This window comes from Pongo pygmaeus, chromosome 5, assembly GCF_028885625.2.
Source record: "Pongo pygmaeus isolate AG05252 chromosome 5, NHGRI_mPonPyg2-v2.0_pri, whole genome shotgun sequence".
NCBI lineage: Eukaryota > Metazoa > Chordata > Mammalia > Primates > Hominidae > Pongo > Pongo pygmaeus.
Genome location: NC_072378.2, coordinates 85,916,771 through 85,941,674, shown reverse-complemented (window position 1 = coordinate 85,941,674; position 24,904 = coordinate 85,916,771).

The window sequence follows — 24,904 nt, the reverse complement described above, 5'->3', positions numbered from 1 at the left end:
AGAGCATTCCTTTCTTTTATTCCTCTCTCCCTGTCTCACACACACACACAGTCACAAACACACAAACATCCCTATATATAAATACAATATCTGCATTCTTCATTTGTTCTACAAACTAAGATTTTACTATAAATACAGTTCTGCAATTTGCTTTCTTCTCCAGTTTATACATCATAGACAACATTCTAAATTATTAAATACAGACCTATCCCATACATATGTGCCATATGTATTTATTCACACACGTGTGTCCATTTAATATAACTTTAATTGTTTGCTACTGTAAATAAAGCTACATACAAATCTTGAACATAAATTGTTTTCTTTCAATTGTGCAAGTATTTGCCATTGGTTCAATTCCTTGAAGTATAATTACTGGATTAAAAAGAATGCATATTTAATATTTTGATCAGGACTGCCAAATTGCATTTAAACACATTGTTTGCCTTTCTTATTAAAAACTATTCTGTACATAAGTATTTCTCATTATAAGTAGACTTTTATAATTTTAAAAAATATATAGGCAATTTTAAAATTACCTGGCATGCCAGTATCAAAATATCCCATGTACCTCATAAATAAATATACCTGCTATGTATACATAAAAATTAAAAATTAATAATTAAGAAAAAAATACCTGGCTAAAAGTAAAAGATTTCAACCCTAAATAATCAGACAGCAGATAAAACCTGACTTTTTTCATACTGATAGCAGAAGTCACAGCAATAACTTCTTCTTACTGGGTTGCCAAGAATTGTCACCTGCCCTGTTTCAGTATCACAGAGGATTATCCAGGCAGACTAATTTAAAATGAGCATTTTAGTCCTGCACTGTTCAAAGAACCATAATTCAGGACCACAGTGACATAGAGATTTGCTTTTTATCCCTTTGTACTGCCTAGCATATGGGAAAATAAATAACAGTAACTTTCAGATTGTTCAACTGAATGCTGTTTACATTGTATTACATTTCTGTAGAGCATGGGAAAATGTGGAGGCTAAATAAAGATAGAAGGGTGGACAAACATGGTATTGTATTCTCTCTAGCATCTTCCTAGGTCAAGGCTCAGGTTTTTTATCTTGGGAGGAGGGATATATTGTCAGTGAGATGTGGAATTGTCAGATGGAGACAATAAAGTACCTTCCAAACCCAAATATCTGCTTTTCACTACAGGCAGTTTCTACATACAGATCAACCCAGCAGGAAGGTTTTATTTTGCTTTCAAGATCTTTATCAAATAGAGCTGCTATAAGCAGTAGCACAACATATCAAAAAGTGATTAAGTGCAGAATTTTTATTTTCAGTAATTATTGGAAAGTAGAAATTGTAACAGGTTACAAGAGATGAGCAGAAACAAGATGGGAATGTCATTTTAAAAAATTGGGTTCTGGGGCAAAGGTGAAGGAAGGGGTGCTGGGAGATCCCAGTCTTCCAAAGAAAGGATTTTTACATGCCTAAAACATGCTTCAAACCATGCAGCCATGGATTTTTGTGTAAGGAACAGTCAACATCATAGAAAGAGTGAAGGCCTTATAGACTGGTGTAGAATGAAAATTGATTAAACATTATAATAAAAGGTGTTTGGGAAGATTTGAGCAGGCAGAAGAAAGAATAAACAAAGTTGAAGACAATTGAAATTATTGAGTCTGAGGAACAGAAATATGATTGAAGAGAAGTGAGCAGAGCCTAAGGGACTTGTGGGACAACATCAAGTGGACCAACATGTAGATTGTGTGAATCTTAGAAGAAGAGAGAAAAGTGAAGAGATTACTTAAAAAGTAGTTGAAATCTTCACAAGTTTAAGGACATAAATATAAACATTCAAGATGCTCAATGAACTCTAATTTGGATGAACATAAAGAGAACCATACTAACACACATTATAATCACAGTCAAAAGGCAAATACAAAGGGAGAATCCTGAAAACAGCAAGAGAGAAGTGACTCATCACATACAAGGGATCCTTAATAAGTTTATCTGCAAATTTCTCATTGGAAACTTTGGAGGCAAGGAAGAAGTGGGCCAATATATTCACAGTGCCAAATTCAATGCCATCCCCATCAAGCTACAAATGACTTTCTTCACAGAATTGGAAAAAACTACTTTAAAGTTCATATGGAACCAAAAAAGAGCCTGCATCGCCAAGTCAATCCTAAGCCAAAAGAACAAAGCTGGAGGCATCATGCTATCTGACTTCAAACTATACTACAAGGCTACAGCAACCAAGACAGCATGGTACTGGTACCAAAACAGAGATATAGATCAACGGAACAGAACAGAGCCCTCAGAAATGATGCCACATATCTACAACCATCTGATCTTTGACAAATCTGACAAAAACCAGCAATGGGGAAATGATTCCCTATTTAATAAATGGTGCTGGGAAAACTGGCTAGCCATATGTAGAAAGCTGAAACTGGATGCCTTCCTCACACCTTATAAAAAATTAATTCAAGATGGATTAAAGACTTACATGTTAGACCTAAAACCATAAAAACCTAGAAGAAAACTCAGGCAATACCATTCAGGACATAGGCATGGGCAAAGATTTCATGTCTAAAACACCAAAAGCAATGGCAACAGAAGCCAAAATTGACAAATGGGATCTAATTAAACTAAAGACCTTCTGCACAGCCAAAGAAACCACCTTCAGAGTGAACAGGCAACCTACAAAATGGGAGAAAATTTTTGCAACCTACTCATCTGACAAAGGGCTAATATCCAGAATCTACAATGAACTCAAACAAATTTACAAGAAAAAAACAAACAACTCCATCAAAAAGTGGGTGAAAGATATGAACAGACACTTCTCAAAAGAAGACATTTATGCAGCCAAAAAACACATGAAAAAATGCTTATCATCACTGGCCATCAGAGAAATGCAAATCAAAACTGCAATGAGATACCATCTCACACCAGTTAGAATGGCAATCATTAAAAAGTCAGGAAACAACAGGTGCTGCAGAGAATGGGGAGAAATAGGAACACTTTTACACTGTTGGTGGGACTGTAAAGTAGTTCAACCATTGTGGAAGTCAGTGTGGCGATTCCTCAGGGATCTAGAACTAGAAATACCATTTGACCCAGCCATCTCATTACTGGGTATATACCCAAAGGATTATAAATCATGCTGCTATAAAGACACATGCACATGTATGTTTATTGTGGCACTATTCACAATAGCAAAGACTTGGAACCAACCCAAATGTCCAACAACGATAGACTGGATGAAGAAAATGTGGCACATATACACCATGGAATACTATGCAGCCATAAAAAATGATGAGTTCATGTCCTTTGTAGGGACATGGATGAAACTGGAAACCATCATTCTCAGCAAACTATTGCAAGGACAAAAAACCAAACACTGCATGTTCTCACTCATAGGTAGGAATTGAACAATGAGAACACATGGACACAGGAAGGGGAACATCACAATCCGGGGTCTGTTGTGGGGTGGGGGGAGGGGGGAAGGATGGCATTAGGAGACATACCTAATGTTAAATGACAAGTTAATGGGTGCAGCACACCAATATGGCACATGTATACATATGTAACTAACCTGCACATTGTGCACATGTACCCTAAAACTTAAAGTGTAATAATAATAAAAAAAGTAAGAAAAGAAAAAATAACAAATTAACAGAGGTAAGTCCTTTATGAGCAATTTAAATGGAAATGTATAAAAACCTTCAATCAAAAGACAGAGATTGAGAAAATGGATTTTAAAAGCCTATAAAATCATAATCTAACCATATGCTGTCTATGAGAGACTCACTTTTGAGCCAGAGACAAATAAGTTGAAAGTGAAAGGATGGAAAAAGACATCCCATGCAAATAGTAACTAAAACAGTGCAGAGGTAGCTATACAAATATCAGACATAATAGACTTTAAATTAAAAAGTTTACAGGAGACAAATAAGAGCATTATATATGAATAAAGTTTCAAAACATTAATATATAACAACTATAAGCATTTATGCACCTAACAAGTGACCATCAAAATATATGAAGCAAAAATGAACAGAACTTGGAGGAGAAATAGACATTTCCACAATAATACATAGAGACTTCAATGTCCTACAGTTTCAATTATGCATAGAACAACCAGACAATACATAAGAAAGGAAATGGAAGATGTGAACAACATGATAAAACAACTAGATCTAACAGACATAGACAGAACACTATACTCAACAGCAACAGAATATATATTCTTCCCAAGTACATGTGGTGCATTTTCCATGATAGTCCATACAAGTGTTGGTGAGGATTTGGAGAAATTAGATCATTTGTACACTCTTGGTGGGACTGCAAAGTGGTATAGTCACTCTGGAAAACAGTATGATAGTTTCTAAAAAATTTAAAAATAGATTTACCACATGATCCAGCAATTCAAGCTCTAGATATTTACCCAAAGGAATTGAAGCAAGATCTTGAAGAGATATTTGTACAACTATGTTGACAGCAGCATTATTCACAACATAAAAAATGGGGGAACAACCCACTTGTTCACTGACGAATGGATGAGCAAAATGTTTTATATGCATACAATTAAACATTATTCAGCCTTAAAAAGAAAGGAAATTCTGACACATACTACAACATTAATGAACCTTGAGAACATTATACTAAGAATAATAAGCCAGGCACAAAAAAACAAACATTATGTGATTTTACTTATACGCGGTACCCAGAGTAGTCAAAATCAGGCAGAAAGTAGAATGATCTAGCAGGAGGGAGAATGGGGAGTTAATATTTATTAAGCAATATGGTTTGAATGATGGTGTTCCCTCCAAAATTCATCTTGAAACTTAATTCCCAATACAACAGTATTAAGAGGTATGACCTTTCGGAGGTGCTTAAGTTATGGGAGGTCTGCCCTCCTGAATGAGATTAACACCTTATATAAGCTCTTAAGCTTAAAGGAAGTACTCTCTGGCCCCTCTACCTTCCTCATTGTGAAGACATAGCAACAAGGTGCCACCCTAGAAACACAGCAGCCCTCACCAGACATAAATGCAGGTACTTTGATCTTGGACTAGTGTATTAGGGCAGTTTTGCATTGCTATAAGCACGTGAGGCTGGGTAATTTATAAAGAAAAGAGATTTGACTCACAGTTCTGCAGGCCGTACAAGCATGGCTCTAGCATCTGCTTCTGGTGAGGCCCCAGGAAGCCTCCACTCATGGCAGAAGGTGAAATTGAGCATGCACATCATATGGTGAGAGAGTGATATGGTTTGGCTGTGTACCCACTGAAATCTCTTTCTGAATTGTAACTCCCATAATTCCCACGTGTTGTTGGATGGAGATAATTGAATCATGGGAGGAATTTGCCCCATATTGTTCTCGTGGTAGTTTATAAGCATCATGAGATCTGATGGTTTTATAAGGGAAACCTCATTTGCTTGGTTCTCATTCTTTCTCTTGCCTGCTGCTACGTCAGACATGCCTTTCACCTTCTGCTACAATTGTGGGGCCTTCCCAGCCACATAGAACTGTGAGTCAATTAAATCTCTTTTTCTTTACAATTTAACCAGTCTTAGCTATGTCTTTATTTTTCTCAGCAGTGTCAAAATGGACTAATGCAATAAATTGCTACAGGTAGAGTGGGGTGTTTTGTAAAGATACCTGAAAATATGGAAGCAACTTTGGCACAGGGTAGCAGTCAGAGGTTGGAACAGTTTGGAGGGCTCAGAAGAAGTTAGGAAAATGTGGTAAATTCTGGAACTTCCTAGAGACATGTTGAATGGCTTTAAGCAAAATGCTGATAATAATATGGACAATGAAATCCAGGCTGAGGTGGTCTCAGATAGAGATAAGAAACTTGTTGGGAAACTGGAGTAAAGGTGACTTCTGCTATGTTTTAGCAAAGAGACTGGTGGCATTTTGCCCTTGCCCTAGAGATTTGTGGAACTTTGAACTTCAGAAAGATGATTTAGGATATCTCAAAGAAGAAATTTCTAAGCAGCAAAACATTCAAGAGGTGGCTTGGGCACTTGTTAAAGCATTCAGTTTTAAAAGGGAAACAAAGCATAAAATTTCAGAAAATGTGCAGCTTGACAATGTGATAGAACAGAAAAATTCATTTTCTAAAGAGAAATTCAAGCTGGCTGCAGAAATGTGCATAAGTAGTGAGGAGCTAAATCTTAATCACCAAGACAATGGGGAAAATGTCTCCAGGAAATGTCAGAGACCTTTGTGACAGCCCCTCCCATCACAGGCCCAGAAACCTGGGAGGAAAAAATGGTTTTGCCATCTTGGCCTAAGGCCCCCCTGCTGTATGAAGCCCAGGGACTCAGTGCCGTGTTCCAGTCACTCTAGTCATGGCTAAAAGGGGTCAAGGAACAGTTCAAGCTATGGCTTCAGAGGATACAAACCCCAAAACTTGGCAGCTTCCACAAGGTATTGAGACACTGAGTGCACAGAAGTCAAGAATTGAGATATGGGAGCCTCCATCTAGATGTATGGAAATGCCTGGTTATCCAGGCAAAAGTTTGCTGCAGGGCAGGGGCCTCATGGAGAACCTCTGCTATGGCAGTGCAGAAGGGAAATGTGGGGTTGAATCCCCCACACAGAGACCACACTGGGGCACTGCCCAGTGGAGCTTTGAGAAGAAGGCACCGTTCTCCAGACCCTAGAATGGTATATCCACTGACTGTTTGCACCATGCACCTGGAAAAGCTGCAGACAGCCTGTGAAAGCAGCAGGAAGGGGAGGCTGTACCCTGCAAAGCCACAGGGTGAAGCAGCCCAAGATCATGGGAACCCACCTTTTGCATCAGCTGACATGGATGTGAGATATGGAGTCAAAGGAGATCATTTTGGAGCTTTAAGATTTGACTGCCCCACTGGATTTTGGGCTTGCATGGGCTTGTAGCTCCTTTGTTTTGGCCAATTTCTCCCATTTGGAATGGCTGTATTTATCCAATGCCTGTACCCCCATTGTATCTAGGAAATAACTAACTTGCTTTTGATTTTCCAGGCTGATAGGTGGAAGGGACTTGCCTTGTCTTAGATGAGACTTTGGACTGTGGACTTTTCAGTTAATGCCAAAATTATTTAAAACTCTGGGGGACTGTTGGGAAGGTATGATTGTTTTTGAAATGTGAGGACATGAGATTTGAGAAGGTCCAGAGGCTGAATGATATGGTTTGGCTCTGTGTCTCCACCAAAATCTCGTCTTGAATTGCAGCTCACATAATTCCCACATGTTATAGGAGGGACCTGGTGGGAGATAATTGGATCAGGGTGACTGTTTCCCTCATACTGTTCTCATGATAGTTAATAAGCCTCACAAGATCTGATGGCTTTACAAGGGAAAACCCCTTTCACTTGGTTCTCATTCTCTCTATTGCCTGTCACTATGTAAGATGTGCCTTTCACCTTCTGCCGTGATTGTGAGGACTCCTCAGCCATGTGAAACTGTGAGTCCATTAAACTCTTTTTCTTTATAATTTACCCAGTCGTGGTTATGCCTTTTTTTTTTTTTTTTTTTTTTTTTTTTTTTTGAGATAGAGTCTCACTCTGTCGCCCAGGCTGCAGTGCAGTGGTGCAATCTCGGCTCGCTGAAACCTCCGCCTCCTGGGTTCAAGCAATTCCCTGCCTCAGCCTCCCAAGTAGCTGGGATTACAGGCACCCACAATCAAACCCAGCTAATTTTTGTATTTTTAGTAGAGACAGGGTTTCACCATTTTGCCAGGCTGGTCTTGAACTCCTGACCTTGTGATCCACCCGCTTCAGCCTCCCAAAGTGCTGGGATTACAGGCATGAGCCACCGCACCCAGCCGTTTATGTCTTTATCTTAATCAGCAGTGTCAAAGCAGACTAATGCAGAGAAAAGGCAATGGGTAGGGGGAGATTCCACACTCTTTTAATCAACCAGTCCTCACATGACTTTACTTGCTATTGCAAGGATAGCACCAAGTCATTCATGAGGTATCTTCTCCCATGACCTAAACACCTCCCACCAAGCCCTTTCTCCAACATTGAGGATTATATTTCAACATGAGATTTGGAGGAGTTGAACATTCAAACTGTATCATTCTTCTCTGGCCCCTCAAATCTCATGTCCTTTTCATATTGCAAAATACATTTTTTTTATTAATAGTCCACAAAAATCTTAACTGATTCCAGCATCAAGTCCAAAGTCATGAGTCTCATCTTCCATCTACAAGCTTTAAAATCAAAACAAGTTATTTGTCCCTAAGATACAACAGTAGTACAGGCATTGGGTAAACATTCCCTTTTCAAAAAGGGGAAATTGGCCAAAAGATAGAGGCAATAGGCCCATGCAAGTTGGAAACCAGGCAGGGCATTCAGTAGATCTTAAAGCTGCAAAATAATCTCATTTGACTCCATGTCCCACACCCAGGGCACATTGGTGAAAAGGATGGGTTTCCAAGGCCTTGGGCAGCTCTGTCCCTGTGGCTTGGCAGGGTGCAGCTCCCATGGTTACTCCCATGGGCTGGAGTTGAGTGCCTGTTGCTTTTCCAGGCAGAGGGTTCAAGCTGCTGATAGATCTACAATTCTGAGGTCAAGAAGGGTGGCCCCCTTTGCACAGCTCCACCAGGCAGTGCCCTAGTAAAGGTTGTTTGTGGGGGCTCTGTCCCTGTTCCAGGCTTCTGCCTGGGCACCAGGCTTTCTGATATATTCTCTTAAATCTAGGTGGAAGCCGCCAAGTCATCTTCACTCTTGCCTGTGGGTTTAACACCACACAGAGGCTACCAAGGCTTACAGGCTTCCCCCTCTGGAACAGTGGTCCCAGATGTACCTGGGGCCTTTTGAGCCACAGCTGCAGCTGGAATAGCTGGTATGTGGAGAGCAGTGCTCTGAGGCTGAGCAAGGCAGCAGTGTTCCAGGTCTGCCCCTGAAACCATTATTTCCTCCTAGACCTCTGGGCCTGTGATGAGAGGGGCTGCCTCAAACATCCTGAAATGCCCTTGAATACTTTTTCTCATTGTCTTGACTATGAGCACTTGGCTCCCTTTTAGTCATGCTAACCTCTCTAGAAAGTTATTGCTCCACAGCCTGCTTGGATTCTTTCTCTGCCACATGGCCAGGCTGCAAAATTTTCGAACTTTTATGCTCTGCTTTCCTTTTAAATATAAGTATGAGCTTTAATTCCTTTGCTCTGATTTTAGGCTGTTAGAAGCAACTAGGCCACATCCTGAATGCTTTGTTGCTTAGGAATTTCTTCTACTAGATACTAAAACATGATTCTTAAGTTCAAACTTCCACGGATCCTTAGGACATGAACACAATGCAGCCAAGTTCTTTGCCAAGTTCTTTGCATGGGTGACATTTACTCCAGTTCCTAATAACTTCCTTATTTCCATTTGAGACCTTATCAGTCTGGACATCACTGTCCATATTTCTACCAGTATTTGGTCACAGCCATTTAATCAGTCTCTAAGAAATTTCAAACTTCCCTTCATCTTCTCCTTTTCTTCTGAGCCCTCCAAACTCTTTCAACCTCTGCCCATTGCCCAGTTTCAAAGTCACTTCTACACTTTCAGGTATCTTCATAGCAACACCCCACTCCTCAGTACCAATTTTCTGTGTTAGGCCATTCTTGTATTGCTATAAGGAAACACCCAAGGCTTTGTAATGTATAAAGAAAAGTGAAAAGATTGGCTCACAGTTTTGTCTGCTATACAGAAAGCATGGCTCTAGCATCTGCTTTTGGTGAGGGACTCAGGAAACTTTGAATCATGGCAGAATGCAAAAGGGAGCCACCTTGTCACATGGCAAGTGAGAGAGCAAGAGAGAGATCAAGGAGATGACACACACTTTTTAACAACCAGATCTCACTAGAACTTACTATTATGAGGACAGCATGAAGCCATTCATGAGGGATCTGTCCCCATGACCCAAACACCTCCCAGCAGCTCCTACCTCCAACATTGAGGATTACATTTCAATATGATATTTGGGGAGTACAAACACACAAACTATATCACTCAGTCTCAGATATTTTGTTATAGTCATACAAATGAACTTAATACAATGAATATAATTTTAATTTTGCAAGATAGAAAGAGCCCTGGTAATGAATTGTGGTGATGGTTGCTCAGTGATAATGAATGTACTTAATAGCACTGAACTATATACTTAAAAATTGTTAAGATGATAAATTTTATTGTACATGTACTTCATAATTTAAAATGTTGGAAAAGCAAGAGTCCCTTTAAACATTCAGTCAAACATCCCCCTATGCAAGATAACTATAATCTCTATATGCCTGTCTCTTCCAAATGGAACTGTAGACTCACTGACAGGCCCCAGGACATGGCTTTAAGTCTGCATCTCTTCAGTCAAGGAGTAGAACAAAATGCATCTTAGTCTGAATGCCAATTTGGCAGAATAGCCACCCCCCTATCTCTGAAACTTGGGCTCTCATGGCCCTTTCAGAAGTGAAAACTATGATGGAATGAGGTTCCTGTGAGCAAGTGAACATGAGAGAACATTCATGAGGCACCAGGGACATGAAGACTGGAACTCAATATTTCAGTATTAATGTGTAGATGAGAATTCCAAATGATAAAAGAAGGGAGCAAAAATAGAAACAAGTCTCACATAAGACCAGTTGGCATGGACAACTTTTCAGAACTCAGCTGTAGATGTTCCTCCTCCTTGAGCAGATAGAAAATTCAAAATGTTGGCAACATTAAAAAGAAACTAAATCTCTTTAAATGGATTTAATGGGAATTTTTAATGCATAATTACTCCCACCAGTCTCATCTCAGCCAGGTGGGGTTTTCTTTTTCATTTGATTTATCAATACTATCATCTGTTAGAAATTCTCAAACCAACATCTATTACTCTTCCTAGAAGACTCACCAAAGGCTGCTTATCAAGTCTCCAAGGCATAAGCTTTCAAAGGGAAGAATAATGGTCTATTTAATTATTTTAGCCTAGGAGCATGTATAGACATGCACTTGATTAGTGTTTCATGTTGCAATTCATGGTCATGGTTGACATTTAATTTATAAATCTAACCTGAGAGAGCTGGTTCCAAGAAGCCCAGGGCTAATCTGGAAACATGTGCGTTTCTCTGGTGGAAATGGTAGTGGTGCTGAGGGGTACTTAGAATGTAAGAAATTTTGGGACTGTTTTCAAGTGACTTAAACATCTGAATTCAGTACTGCCAGAAGACAGGCCTCCAGAATGCAGCCTCCTTTCTTACCTTGAAAAAGAATTTCCTCATTCTCCTTGTTTGCAAGAACTCATTTCCTAACAAAGCCACTCAGAATTAGGGTCCAGCTCTCATTAAGAACTCTTAAAAGAGATACTTTTAGAAGACCTGTACTGCACTTGGCTCACCACCAGACAGCGCTGCAGAGTGGCTGGCCTTCATTAGTGCTGCCCAACTTAATACCAAGTTTCTAATTGCAAAGAAGCCTGCCCTGGGACAAGAGAGGGTTCAGGATCCTAATGGACTATCATGTCTTCCAGCATGAGTCACTACTTGCAAATAAAAAGGCAGACTTCTAGCCAATTAAAACTGGGTTAAAGTTTGTCCTGAATAAGCAAAGAGACTACCAACAGCCAAATATTTAAGCCAATTACCAAAATCCTAAATCATAATAGACTCTCAAAGTCCTGACCCTAAGTGTGTAGCCTCCGGAAGAGGAGAAATAAAGTGAAGCACTTTGAACTAATCATTTTTAATCTCACTAGACTGAAAGACATATATCCTGCATCTAGTTATTGGCAATGGCATATGACATTTCAAAAGTTAATGAAGAAGGATTGGAAGAAAGAATTGAAGTTGTATTTACAATGTGCTTATACATCAAAGTAAATTTGTGTAAGGGGCATAGCCATTTTTTCTAGTTTCTCCTACCCCAGCCACCTGTTTAACCCCACATTATCCTTATGGTGACTGATATTTTCACAGCTTGCAATTGAAAGAGACAGTGAATAAAGATATTCTTAGTAAATAATAAAAACAAGGTGAGTCTACCAGTCATGAGAAATATTTTTGTAATAAAATAATTTGTAAAAATTCCATTTATTAGCATAAACCACATCAGATCCTTCTTTCTTTCCTTCTGTTATGGGTTGAATTGTGTACCTCCCCAAATTCATATGTTGAAGTCCTAACCCCCAGTACCTCAGAATGTGACTTTATTTTGAGATAGGGTATTTAATGGCCCTAATCCAATATAATTGGTGTCCTTTTAAAGAGGAGTTTAAGGACAGGTGCGGTGGCTCACACCTGTACTCCCAGCACTTTGGGAGGCTGAGGTGGCTGGATGACTAGGTCAGGAGTTCAAGGCCAGCCTGTCCAAGATGGTGAAACCCCATCTCTACTAAAAATACAAAACTTAGCCAGGTGCAGTGGTGGGCACCTGTAATCCCAGCTACTCAGGAGGCTGAGGCAGGAGAATCACTTGAACCCCAGAGGCAGAGGTTGCAGTGAGCTGGGATTGCGCCACTGCACTCTAGCCTTGGCAACAGAGCAAGACTCCATCCCCCCCAAAAAAAAAAAAAAAAAAGAGGCATTTTAGGCAAAAATAGTTCCATTTGAAGATGTAGTGAGAAGGCAACCATCTGCAAGCCAATGTGAAAAAGCCTCAGGAGAAACCAAACCTGCCAACACCTTGATATTGGACTTCCAGCCTCCAGAACAGTGAGCAAATACACTTTTGTTGTTTAAGCCACTGTATTTTGTTATGGCAGCTTTAGCTGACTAATACACCTTATTTGTTTCTTTTCAATAGATTCATCATTCTAATGATTCATCATACTAAACCATTAATACACACACACACACACACACACACACACACACACACACAGTCAAATGCTGCATAATGGCATTTTGGTCAATGATGAATCACATTTATAACAGTGGGCCCATAAGATTATAATGGAGCTAAAAATTTTCTATCACCTTGTGATGTTGCAACTGTAGTAACATCTAGTATGACACATTACTGATATGTTCATGGTAATGTTGGTGCAAGCAAACCTACTGTGCTGCCAGTTATATAAATGTATAACACAAACAATTATGTCCAGTACATAATACTTGATATAATAAATAACTAGGTTACCAGTTTATGCATTTGCTATACTATACTTCTATAGTTCTTTTAAAGTATACTACTTCTACTTATATATTTTAAAAATTGACTGTAAAAAGCCTCAGGCAAGTCCTTTTGGAGCTGATTCCAGAAGAATGCATTGTTATAAGAGATGATAGCTCTTTGCGTGTTCTTGTCCCTGACGACTTTCCAGTGAGGCAGATTGTGGAGTTGGAAAACAGTGATACTGATGATCCTGACCCTGCATAGGCCTAGGCTAATATGTGTGTTTCTGTCTTCGTTTTTAACAAAATAATATAAAAAGTAAATATATATATACACATATAATTTACATATGTATATGATTTTAAAAATTGAAAAAAGCTTGTAGGTAAGGACATAAAGAAAACACTTTTGTATACCTGTATAATGTGTCTGTGTTTTAAGCTAAGTGTTATTACAAAAGAGTCAAAATGTTAAAAATTAAAAGTTTATGAATTAAATAAGTTACAATAAGCTAGGGTTATTAAAGAAATAAAAATATGTTTAATAGACTTAGTGTAGACTAAGTGTATAGTGTTTATAAAGTCTACAGTAGTGTATACAGTAATGTCCTAGGATTTCACATTCACTCACCATTCTCTCACTGACTCATCCAGACCCAGTTCCAGTCCTGGAAGCTCCATTCATGGTAAGTGTCTTATACAGGTGCTTATATATACAGTGCTCTAGATATCTTTTATACCATATTTTTACTGTACCTTTCCTATGTTTAGATACATTTAGATACACAAATAAAGTCAGCCTTCTCTATCCATGTGTTTTACATTTGTGGATTCAACAATGCAAATCAAAAATATTCCAAAAGTAAAGGATGGTTGTGTCTGTACTGAACATGTACAGACTCTTATTGTTGTTATTCCCTAAACAATATAGTATTACAACTATTTACAGACCATTTACATTGTGTTAGGTATTATAAGTAATCTGGAAGTGATTTAAAGTATATTGCAGGATGGGGTAGGTTCTATGCAAACACAACACCATTTTATATTAGTGACTTGAGCATCTGTGGATTGTGGTATTTATGGGAGGTCCTGAAACCAATCCCCTATGGAGGGACAACTGTATTTACCATTGTGTTACAGCTGCCTACAGTATTCAGTACAATAACATGCTATACAGGTTTGTAACCTAGGAGCAATAGGCTATACCACAGAGCCTATGTGTGTAGTAGGCTGTATTACCGGTATGTGTAAGTACACTTTATGATGTTAACACAATGAAAAATCACCTATCAAGACATTTCTCAGAACTCATCCCTGTTTTTAAGTGACACATGACTGCATATATATTTGACATGTGTATGATTCAATCTAACTGCAGGATTTTCTCCTTAAAATGTGTTATTTTAAAATTTGCCGATAGCTAAAAAAGATTTAAACAAACATTCCGGATTTGAAACTCATGTTTCTATGACAGTCATGAAGGAACTAAGATACTGCTCCTCTTGCAAGCTAAGAAATTAGCCTACTACAGTATCATAGATGCTGGCAGAAGACACAAGACTCCTGAGTGAGAGACAAAGCACTTTATTATGACAGGACAGCAGGTGAGAGGAGCCTTATATGCACATTGTTTCCTCTTGCCTTCAAAGTTTCATGAGGGTTACATGAGAAGGATACAACCCCAGGTGAATGCTGTATACACACGGGGTCCTCATCACAACTGAGGAACCCAAGCTTAGAACACTTTTATTTGTCCCAGAGTGAGACATTATCTTTATTATATTGGACAGTAAACAAAACACCTTCCCTTCTGGAAGGAGATGCTATGTCTATCTTCTAAGACTATTATAAAATCTGCCCTCCACATCCACAGATTCAGCCAACCACAGATCAAAATTATTCAGAAGAAATAATAAAAATGACAACACAGCAATAAAAAATAATGCAAACTAAGAAACACACAGTATAACAGCTATCTACATAGCATTTATTTGTATTAAGTATTATAAATAATCTAGAGGTGATTTAAAGTATCCAGGAGAATATACATAAGTTTTGTGCAAATACACTGCCATTTTATTATTTATTTATTTATTTATTTGTTTGTTTGTTTATTTATTTATATGAGATGGAGTCTTGCTCTGTTGCCCAGGCTGGAGTACAGTGGCATGATCTCGGCTCACTGCAGCCTCCACCTCCTGGGCTCAAGTGATCCTCCTGCCTCAGCCTCCTGAGTAGCTGGGATTATCGGCATGCACCACCATGTCCAGCTAATTTTTGTATTTTTAGTAGAGATGGTGTTGCACCATGTTGGCCAGGTTGGTCACGAACTCCTGACCTCAAGTAATCCACCCACCTCAGCCTCCCAAAGTGCTGGGATTACAGGCATAAGCCACCATGCCCAGACTGCCATTTTATGTAAGAGACTTGAACATTCGTGGATTTTGGTATACATGGTGTGGGGGTCCTGGAAACCCACGAATATCTAGGGGCAACTGAACAGATATCATCCTTGAAAAAATAGTCTGGAACAAAGGTAGTAAGTGTCTCTGCTCAAAGAAATACAAAAGGAGCCCATGGAGAATTGCTCCCAACAATCATTTTAAGGAATAGTTTATTTGCTATATATATTAACTATCCAAAAATTTTGAGAAGCTCAATTTGTGAAAATTTATTTTAAAGAAAGGACTTGGGTCATCATAAGTTAGCAGAGCCACAAATTAGTAGCAGATTGGCTGGACAAACAAGATTACATAATTTGCTTTGTCTCTGGAAAATAATATTTTTAACTTTCTTTAACTGCATGTTTAAAAAATTTCCCTATGAATAAAAAATGCACTGTTTCAAAGAGATTTATACATCTCTATTATAAGGAGAATTTTCTCTTAAAGCTAAAGTTTGAGAAAAATAATGATTCAATGCTGCTAAATCTCTCTCTCTTTCTTAGGAACATTGTCTTCACTTGGTTACCAGGACAAACAACTCTCACCTGGATTTACTTCTGCTGCTCTGGCTGCTTGTTCTCAGTTTCCTGGGTGGTTCCTGCCCTTCACCCTGACTTCCTAACTTTAGAGTGGCCCAGGGCTCAGTTCTGGACCTCTTCCCTTCTCTATTTACCTTACTTTCTTGGTGCTTCATCCACCCTCTTGTGCTGTTGTTTTATGCTTCTGGCCTAGCTTGCTCTTCTCTCCAGACTTACATGTTCCACTGTCCAACTGCCTACAAAACAGCTCCCTTGGATGTCTAACAGACATCTTAAACTTGAAATGTCCAAAGCTGAACTTCTGATTGTCACCTAATCTTTTCCATACACAGCCTTCTCATCTCAGTCAGTGGCAACTCTAGCCTTCTGATTGCTCAGGCCTCAAAATTTGCAGTCATCCTTGTCTTCTCACTTTCTTTCACATCCTATATCTGGTCCATCAACAAACCAGTCTTTTCTTTCTCTGGAATATATCCGGAATCTACTTCTTACCTCATCTACTGCAACTACTTCAGCACAAACCAGCTTAAATTGTTATCTTCTCTCACGAGGATTAATACAAAAGCATCCTTGCTGACCTCCCTGCTTCCACCCTCATCTCTTAGTGTCTATTCTCTACACAGTTAGCTGTCCTGACCCTGTTAAAATATAAGCCAGATCATGTCTCCCCTCTGTTAATAACCTTCCAGAGGATTCGATTCCAATGTCCCTTAGAACACATAGTCTATAAAACCCTGGATGACCTGACCTCCCATTATCTTCCTAGACAAATCTGCTACAATTGTCTCTTATATTCCCTCGGCTCCAGCTACACTGGCCTCTTTCACATCATCATTGATACTAGACATGATCTCCCCTGAGGGCTTTCACACCAGCTGTTCTCTCTCCCTGGAGCCCTCTTCCTCCACATGGTTACTCCATCTCCTTTGCCTCCTTCTAGTTGTTTAACGATGGTATGAGATGAGGCTACCCCATTGGTCTAATATAGACTGCAACTGCTGCCTTCACACCACCACTCAATCTCCCACTCCACTCAATTTCCTTCCACAGCATATATCCCCTTCTAATATACTATAAAATGTACTTATTTATTATGACTGCATATTATACTATATAATTATTATACTATGTAATTATCATTAGTATATAATATTATGGCTATACATTATACTATATAATTTACTTATTTATTATAACTTTTGTTTATTGTCTGTCTCCCCCAGCTAAAATGTAAGTTCCATCATGGTGAGGAGTTTTTCTGTTGTTTATATATAGCACCAGTAACTAGAACACTTCCTGGAACATACAAGTGAACACAGAGGTCTACAAAAAATATGAACAAATTTATTAGCTTCCACATTTGATGAACTAGGAGATTAACTATCTATATAACATTTAATGTTATACTTTTAATATAATTTAATGGCAGAACAATTTTCACATGTAAGCACATACCCAAAAGATATTTTCAAAAATGTGAATAGACTTAAACGAGAAGATAAACGTTGTCGTGTTTTTCATATTAAAAAGATTTGAAATATACATATTTCAAATATATACATTAGGGGAATTGATAACTAAATTGTCATATGTCCATTTGATATAGGAATTGAAACTATATTTACAGATTGAAACATAATAAAACTGTAAAAAACTAGAATAAAATATAATATTTTTTTTAAATTTCTGTATGAAAAAGTTTGTCCTAAATTATAAACCAAAGAAAGAAACTAGAAGGAAAATATTCAATGGAATTTATTACATGAAATTGATATTTTTTCTATGAAAAGAACATTTAAAATACATATTTTAAAAACAAACACTGAAAAAAATCAACAACTGGGAAAAGTATTTGCTCTAAATATCACAAAAAACTATATCCATAGAACATTTCTGTCTTTATCTGTTTATATTGGTAGTATTTAACAGAGAGAACCACTCCCTCCTTGAAGCATTTATTGGCTTAGCTAGGAGGACATTGTTCTTTTGGTAGTTTTCCTACCTCACCAGCTATTTGTTCTTAATCTCCTTTGCTGGTTCCTTTTCACCTCCCCTACTTCTGAATTTTGGAAAGCCCCAAGACTCAGTCCTTTAGATTTTTCTCTTCCCAATTGACATTCACTTTTTACATGATAAAATCCAGTCTCACTGCTATAAAACATCACCTAATTGCTGACATCTTCCAAATTTATATCTTCAGCCTACTCCTCCTTTAACTCGGACTCATGCCCTCAACACTGTACTTATTATCTTCACTGTAATGTCTAACAGGCAGCTCAGATTCAACAGGGATAAACCCAAATTTTTGCTCTCACTTTCTCAATCTGCTCCTCCTCTAGTATTCCCCATTTGATAAATGTCAACTCACTCTTCCAGTTGCTCCGGTCAATCTTGGAGTTATCCTTTTCCTCTCTCTTTCTCCCCACCCTGTAATGCATTTTTAAATCCTACTAGCTCTACCATCAAAATAGACCCTGACACTAAGCTATCTCATGACTTCTACTGCTTCTATACAGGTCCAGAGATGAGAAAGCATCTCTTGCCTGGATTACTGCAATAGCCTCTTTAAGTGGTCTCCTACTTTCACCCTTTTCCTTCTCTATTTCCAATTCAGAATCCTGAATTATCCTTTTAAAATATATCAGACTATGATATTAAAAACCCTGCAATGGCTTTTCATAAAAGTCAGAGTGAAAGCCAAAATCCTACTGTAGCTAACAACGCACTGTATAAGGTAGTTAAACAGAATTCATGCCTAGAAATGGTCATGCCTCTTCTGCTAAGCCATTAGTGTGGGTGGTTGAGTTAGTGTAGTTAGGAGTTGAACTTGGTTTTGTTGTCACTAAGGTTACTTTCAGGGCATTTCTTCAAATTCCTCTCATGTAACCTTTGTTCAGGGTGGGGGTGCCAGAGGATTTTTCCAATATTCCTGCTCCACTCTCAGTTTTAGGTGAACCAATGCCTCTGAGAGGGTCTCTCTCTTTCTCTCTTTGTGCCTTCCCCAAATATAGTCTGCTGCTGTTTGTTACTTCTTGGTGCTTGTCAGCCTGGTTGGGGGTGGGAAATCTCTGTTACCTTATCTCAGGGTAGGGCTTTCCTTTAGTGACCCTCCCCTTCTTCAGCAGAAGAAGGCCTCTCCAGATCTGGTCTCCTACTACACGGGTAGAATGTTTACTCCTCTCCCTGCCTTCACAATAGTGGATCTTCCACCGGAGCCTTGGGATAACAGCCTTCGCTATCCTTACCCAAGCTGCATAAGAATTTATTCCTTAGAAATAAGGAAACGGGGAAAATTTCATGTTTCTCACAGTGGTTACTGCCCTCATTTCTGGCCAACACCATGGACAGTGCATGTGTTTAGTTGCCCTGTCCACCTACCCTGTTCTTTCTCTTGAACACCCAGCAAGTCCGTGAAGAAGAGCCTGCAAGTGGGCACAAATGCCCCTCTGTATTCAGCTCACAGGACTTCTATAATTTCATGCTGACCCACATTCAGCCTTTAACAATTTGACACAAATCTTGGCTTAATGCCTCTAATACCTGCACTTGTAGGGAAGGAAGCCTTGTCTTCCCTGCTTGCTCTCACAGGTGGGACAGTGCTAGTGTCCTGTCACTCCAGGGAGGTGCACTGCTGTCCCTACATTCTTGGCCAGTGAGTTGCCTATGACTTCAGCTCTTATGGTTCTAAGAAAAGATATTATTTTGTAAATTATCCAGGTTTTTCTTATTATTTTTTCATTATTAGGAGTGATGTTCTTTCCAGCTGTCTAGATCCTAGTGAAAGATGAAAGTCCCACCCAGATTTATCTTAAGTAATTTATCTTAAGAAAACAATGAGAAGTACATACAATGATATTTATTTGAAGTGTTATGCATTTTGGTATATTTTAAAATTAAGTAAAATTAGAAAAACTCAAACTTTGGCTTTAGTCAGCATAAATAACGGTAGCCACTGAAACAAACAAGCTTCACTTCCTAGAGGCTTCACACAATAACATTTATTTCTTAGTCACACCAGAATTTGATGCAGGCTGAGGGACTTTCTTGTGTGGCTCTCCTCCAAGTGGTGACCTTGAGGGATGTCTTCCTATATAAAACTCTATTGTCTGAGTCCTTCTGCTTCTGCAGAGAAAGAAAAGAAAAGAAAGAAAAGAAAAAGAAAAAGACAAGAAAGGAAAAGAAAAGGAAAGAAAAGAAAAGGAGACTGAAAGGTATATTTTAGGGGCCAGGCCTGATATTCCTGGCCCAGATTTCATTGACCATCAGTCAGTTATATGACATCAGTCTAACTGCAAGAGAGGTTTGAAAATAACATCTTTCTGGGTACCTAGGAAGAGGAAATGGGATTGATGATCATCTAACCAGTCTATGCCACAGTGTCATCATAGAAAAAAAAAAGTTAAATTATGCCACATTTATATCTTGGAATATTATCTGTTCTTTAAAATTGTGCTTTTGTAACAATTCTAATGCTGATGGAAAACTCTTAAGACATAACATTAAATGAGAAAAAATATAAATTATAAGATACACAATGATTCCAATTATTGTGTATATGTACATACACATATACATTTATGCCAATAAAAAGACTAAGAGAATATTCACATAATTCACTGGCTTTCCTTTAATCTTTATTTTCTATAATTGTTACTTTTTTTCCCTATAACATCTATATTTTCCATATTTTTACAATAAGCTTGTATGATTTGATGATAAAATTGTTTAACTATTGTTTATTTTAGGGTATAATTTAGAAAAAATATATCAGGAGTGTTTTGAGAAAACTACGGCATTGAGACTGCAGGGAGCAAGTTTTTGCAGCAACTTCGTGAACAGTACGTATTTTATATTCACAGCCTGCAAATAATTATCATTTTCATAGTATGACTCATTTGATTAGCTAATCTTGATCTAAAGACAACACTTGTTCTTCTAAAAGTGAAATACTAGTTACTATAGATACCATCTTTTAAAAGTGCCTTTTAAGGTATTATTAAATGAGATCCTAGTAAAATAATAAAATGTTTCAATTAATAAATCTGGATAATTAATGGCTAATATGAGTAAATGAAAATGCATGGAATCATGTAAAGATATTTCTTTTCCCATTTAACTTTTCATACTGAATTGGGCACTAAGTCATCTTTCCTCTAACTTCTTAATTTGTATAGAGGCAATCCGTCCTGTCCTTTCCCACCCCAGCTGTTTGTATTTACCTTTACTGATACTCTCTGCTTAGTCACCTCCTTCCCAGCCTTCCTTTCTCAAAACTATTATCAGGATGATTTTTCCAAAACGCAATTCTGATCCTGGGTAGGAGTAGAGCTGAGAAATAGGGAGACCTCATGCTTGCAAGGCACATGGGAAAAGACTCCAGGGCAGGGTGAGCACTTGGGCCAGAGTGTGTGCTCAGTGAACAACAAGACTGAAAAATCTGACCACAGGATTCTGTGGGGAGGCTGTTTATGCTGCAGGATAGTGTTCCTGCTAGGGTGCTGAAGGAGATGAGAGCAGACAGGAAAGGCAAGCCAGGCATATGAATTTGAAGCTGTGGCTAAAAGTTTTGGTTTGATTTGTAGAGCAAAAGTGAGAAGCTACTCAAGGATTCTGAACACTGCAGTGACAAGAATAGAAAATTAGATCTATTTTCTCTCTCCAATTTTCCTGATATAACAATGAGAGCTATTGTCCACTTTTAGAAGATGTGGATGAAAGCAGGCATTCGAATTTTCTCTTAGGCTGTTAGCTCACTTCATTTAATATTTAGCCATATTAGTAATATCTAAGAACTGTGCATATGCTGCTTTTTGTTATTATTTTTTACTATTTAAATAAATTCACTCTTTACAACTAAATGATTGGTTTAAGGTTACTGTGAGCTAAAAAAAATCTGGCCGTCACCATTACTTCCTAGTTCTACCCTCTGTGATGGCAGATAAGGAGCCCTTTCATCCATCCTTTGTAACCCCAGGGCCATGCCCACAGGAATGTTCTTCCCCATTCTCTCTCTTGCTGTGCTTCTGATAGGCAGATAAGGACCCTATGACTCAGAAAGGGGATCTACAAAAGAAATACTCTATAAAAAATAAAAGCCATTAGGATTTAAATATATTACCCCCTTTTATGTAACAGAAATTTTAAAAAATATTAATAGCTATGATAAGATGTTTCATTTCTCTAGTCAATATTACTACAGAAAAGTAGAATTCAAAGTCAGGAAATGAAACAGCAAAAAGGCCGTAATTTGATAAATGAGAAGAAGCAATTGTAGCTCCCACTTTCCAGAGCACCAGCAGTCTTACCTTTTTGCCCTCTCTCCATCACAAGCATGAAAAATCTTCACAAATTTTGCATGCTTTTTATCACTGTACATCTAATTACCTTCTCATGAACAATTATTTAAAGGGAGATGTTTTATAGCATAAAAACAATACATCTAAAATATTAGACCTGAAAAGGAAGGTCTACAAAACAATATTGGTAGACGAAAAACACTAGTTTATAATAGTTCCCCCACTATGGGCCCTGAACCTGATCCCTGGTCTCATTTTCAGGCCTTTGTTTAGGCTCATAGTAAGAAGTGGGGTGCAAGATTTTGAAACAAGCTTCACTTGTACCCCAAAAGCTGGTGGATGGCTATTTGAATATGTACAGATTGGTAAATAAAGGGCTTCATGAGAATGAAAAAAAAATAAGAGGTTTAGAAGCAGCAGCTCTCTGCTAAAGAGACCAAAATAGAACTAAGTTCTCTTGTTCTATATGTTTCTGTGTACGATTTGTCTGAAATTAGGATCTATTTTCCCTTCCTTTTCTGGAGAGAAGCTGCTCTTGTCCAGAAGTCCCTTCACACTAGGCTTTTAGGTAGCTCTCCTAAACAACAGGGGGAAACAACCAGTCAGGCCTTTCTGAGGCCTCTGGCCTCTGTAAGAAGTGGCGTCACCAAAGGTGAACTTGAGGCAGTTAAAGATGCAGCTAGCCATCTAGTTTGAGAATTCTAAAAATGGCATCGTGAACCACACATGCACGCCCACAAACACATGCACATGCTTGCTATATCCCTAAAATGCTGTCCCCACCACATCACCTTCCTGCTACCACCTTGCTTTAAGACAGTGAATTTTGCTAGGCCTAAAGCAGGGGTAGAGAGCTCCACGAAGCAAAGAGAACATGAGAATGAGAGTGAGGAAATCTGGGTAATCATACCCACTGTGCACCTTCCAAGCTTTGAGAGCTAAGGCATACCCTCCTGGGCCTTGGTTTCCTTGAGTATACAATGAGAGAATTGTACCATGTTATCTCTAAGGCTCTTTTCACTCTAGGGTTGCATTATTCCATACTATCTCATTATATCCTTCCCTGGCAGATTGAAAAGTGGAGGGTATAGTGGAGACCACACTGGTTTGGAAGTAAAGAGCCCACCTGGGTCCCAGTCCTGGCTCTGCTACTTAGCAGTTGAGCATCGAAGTCAAGTCACTGAATCTGTTCTTACCATAGGGCAATCATAGGGATCACATGAAATAACACTCATCCATTAGTCAGCTTGTAGTACACCACACCAAAATTTAGTGGCTTAAAAAATTACAATTACTTTTCATGATTCTGTACATTAGCTGGGTGGTTTTTCTGATCTTGTCTGGTACAACTGGTCTCTAAAATCTGCAAGTGGTTTGGCTGGGGCTAGGTTGTCCAAGATGGCTTTACTCACATGTCTGGCAGGTGGCAGCCTAGTTGTTTAAGAGGCTTAGCTGAGATTCTTCATCTCTGCTCCATGTGTCTCATCCTCCAGGAACCTGGCCTGGCCTTCATCACATGGTGGTCTCAGGGTTCCCAGGGGCAGAAGCAAGCCCCAGATGTATAGGTGTTTTTTAAACCTCTGCATGCATCACATTTGCAAATGCCCCATTGGCTAAAGCAAAACATACAGCTAAGCCCAGAGTCAAGGGAAACACTAGATGGAAGAGTTTCAGAGAATTTATGTCCATTTTGCAATTAACCAAAATACACTGAAAAGAGCTTTGAAAGTTACGGAATTAATCATAAATTGTTTATGTTTTACTTGTAAATATTTGGCTTAAATTTTTCCAGTGTTAAAAATATCTTTGTTCCTGCATTATCCACTAAGAGTTCTTCATAAGCTGTCAAAAATGCCTTGACTGATTGATTTATCTGAATAACCCATTGTCACTGAAGTCACCAACTGGGCCCTAAGATGTGAGGAAGAAGAGGTAAAGGAGATAGGAGAGTGAAGGTACATGGGCAATGTGAGAGCACCAGGATCCAGGGCAAGGTAAGCATCCAAAATAGCCCACATGCTGTCAAAAAACACTGGTTTCACAGTCTTTCCAGGCTGGCCCTGGTAGTGAGGGTGGCGGAATTCAAGTAACTGCAGGGTACTAACGGGAGCTGTGCCATAAAGATCTGCATAAAGGAAAAGATATCCTATAAATGATTCAGGTAGGTCATAGCATGAGTTATGGTGTGACAAAAGCTGATAGGAAACAAGGACTGGAAATAAGAAGTAAGTGAGCCGGAAAATCTGACCTGACTTATAGGAGAGTTCCTATAATGGCATTCATCTGCTGGACACTGTCAAGGGGAGTTAGCTGATCAGCCAATGGGGCCAAATAGAGTATGGAGTTGGTGGGTCCTGAACAGTCGGGATAATTAAAAGCAAACATTGATGCCAAAGTTCTAAGCTAGTCATAGCATAATTGCAGTCAATGGCTGAGGGTGTTAGAAGGAACATTCCCTCCCGAGATGACTGGCAAGAGCTAGGCAAAATCCAGGACCATAGGAAACTAGATGAAATCCAGAGCAGTTTCTAAGGATATAAAGTGTGGGTATATTGAATGGAACTGAAGTCTCACCCCACAGCT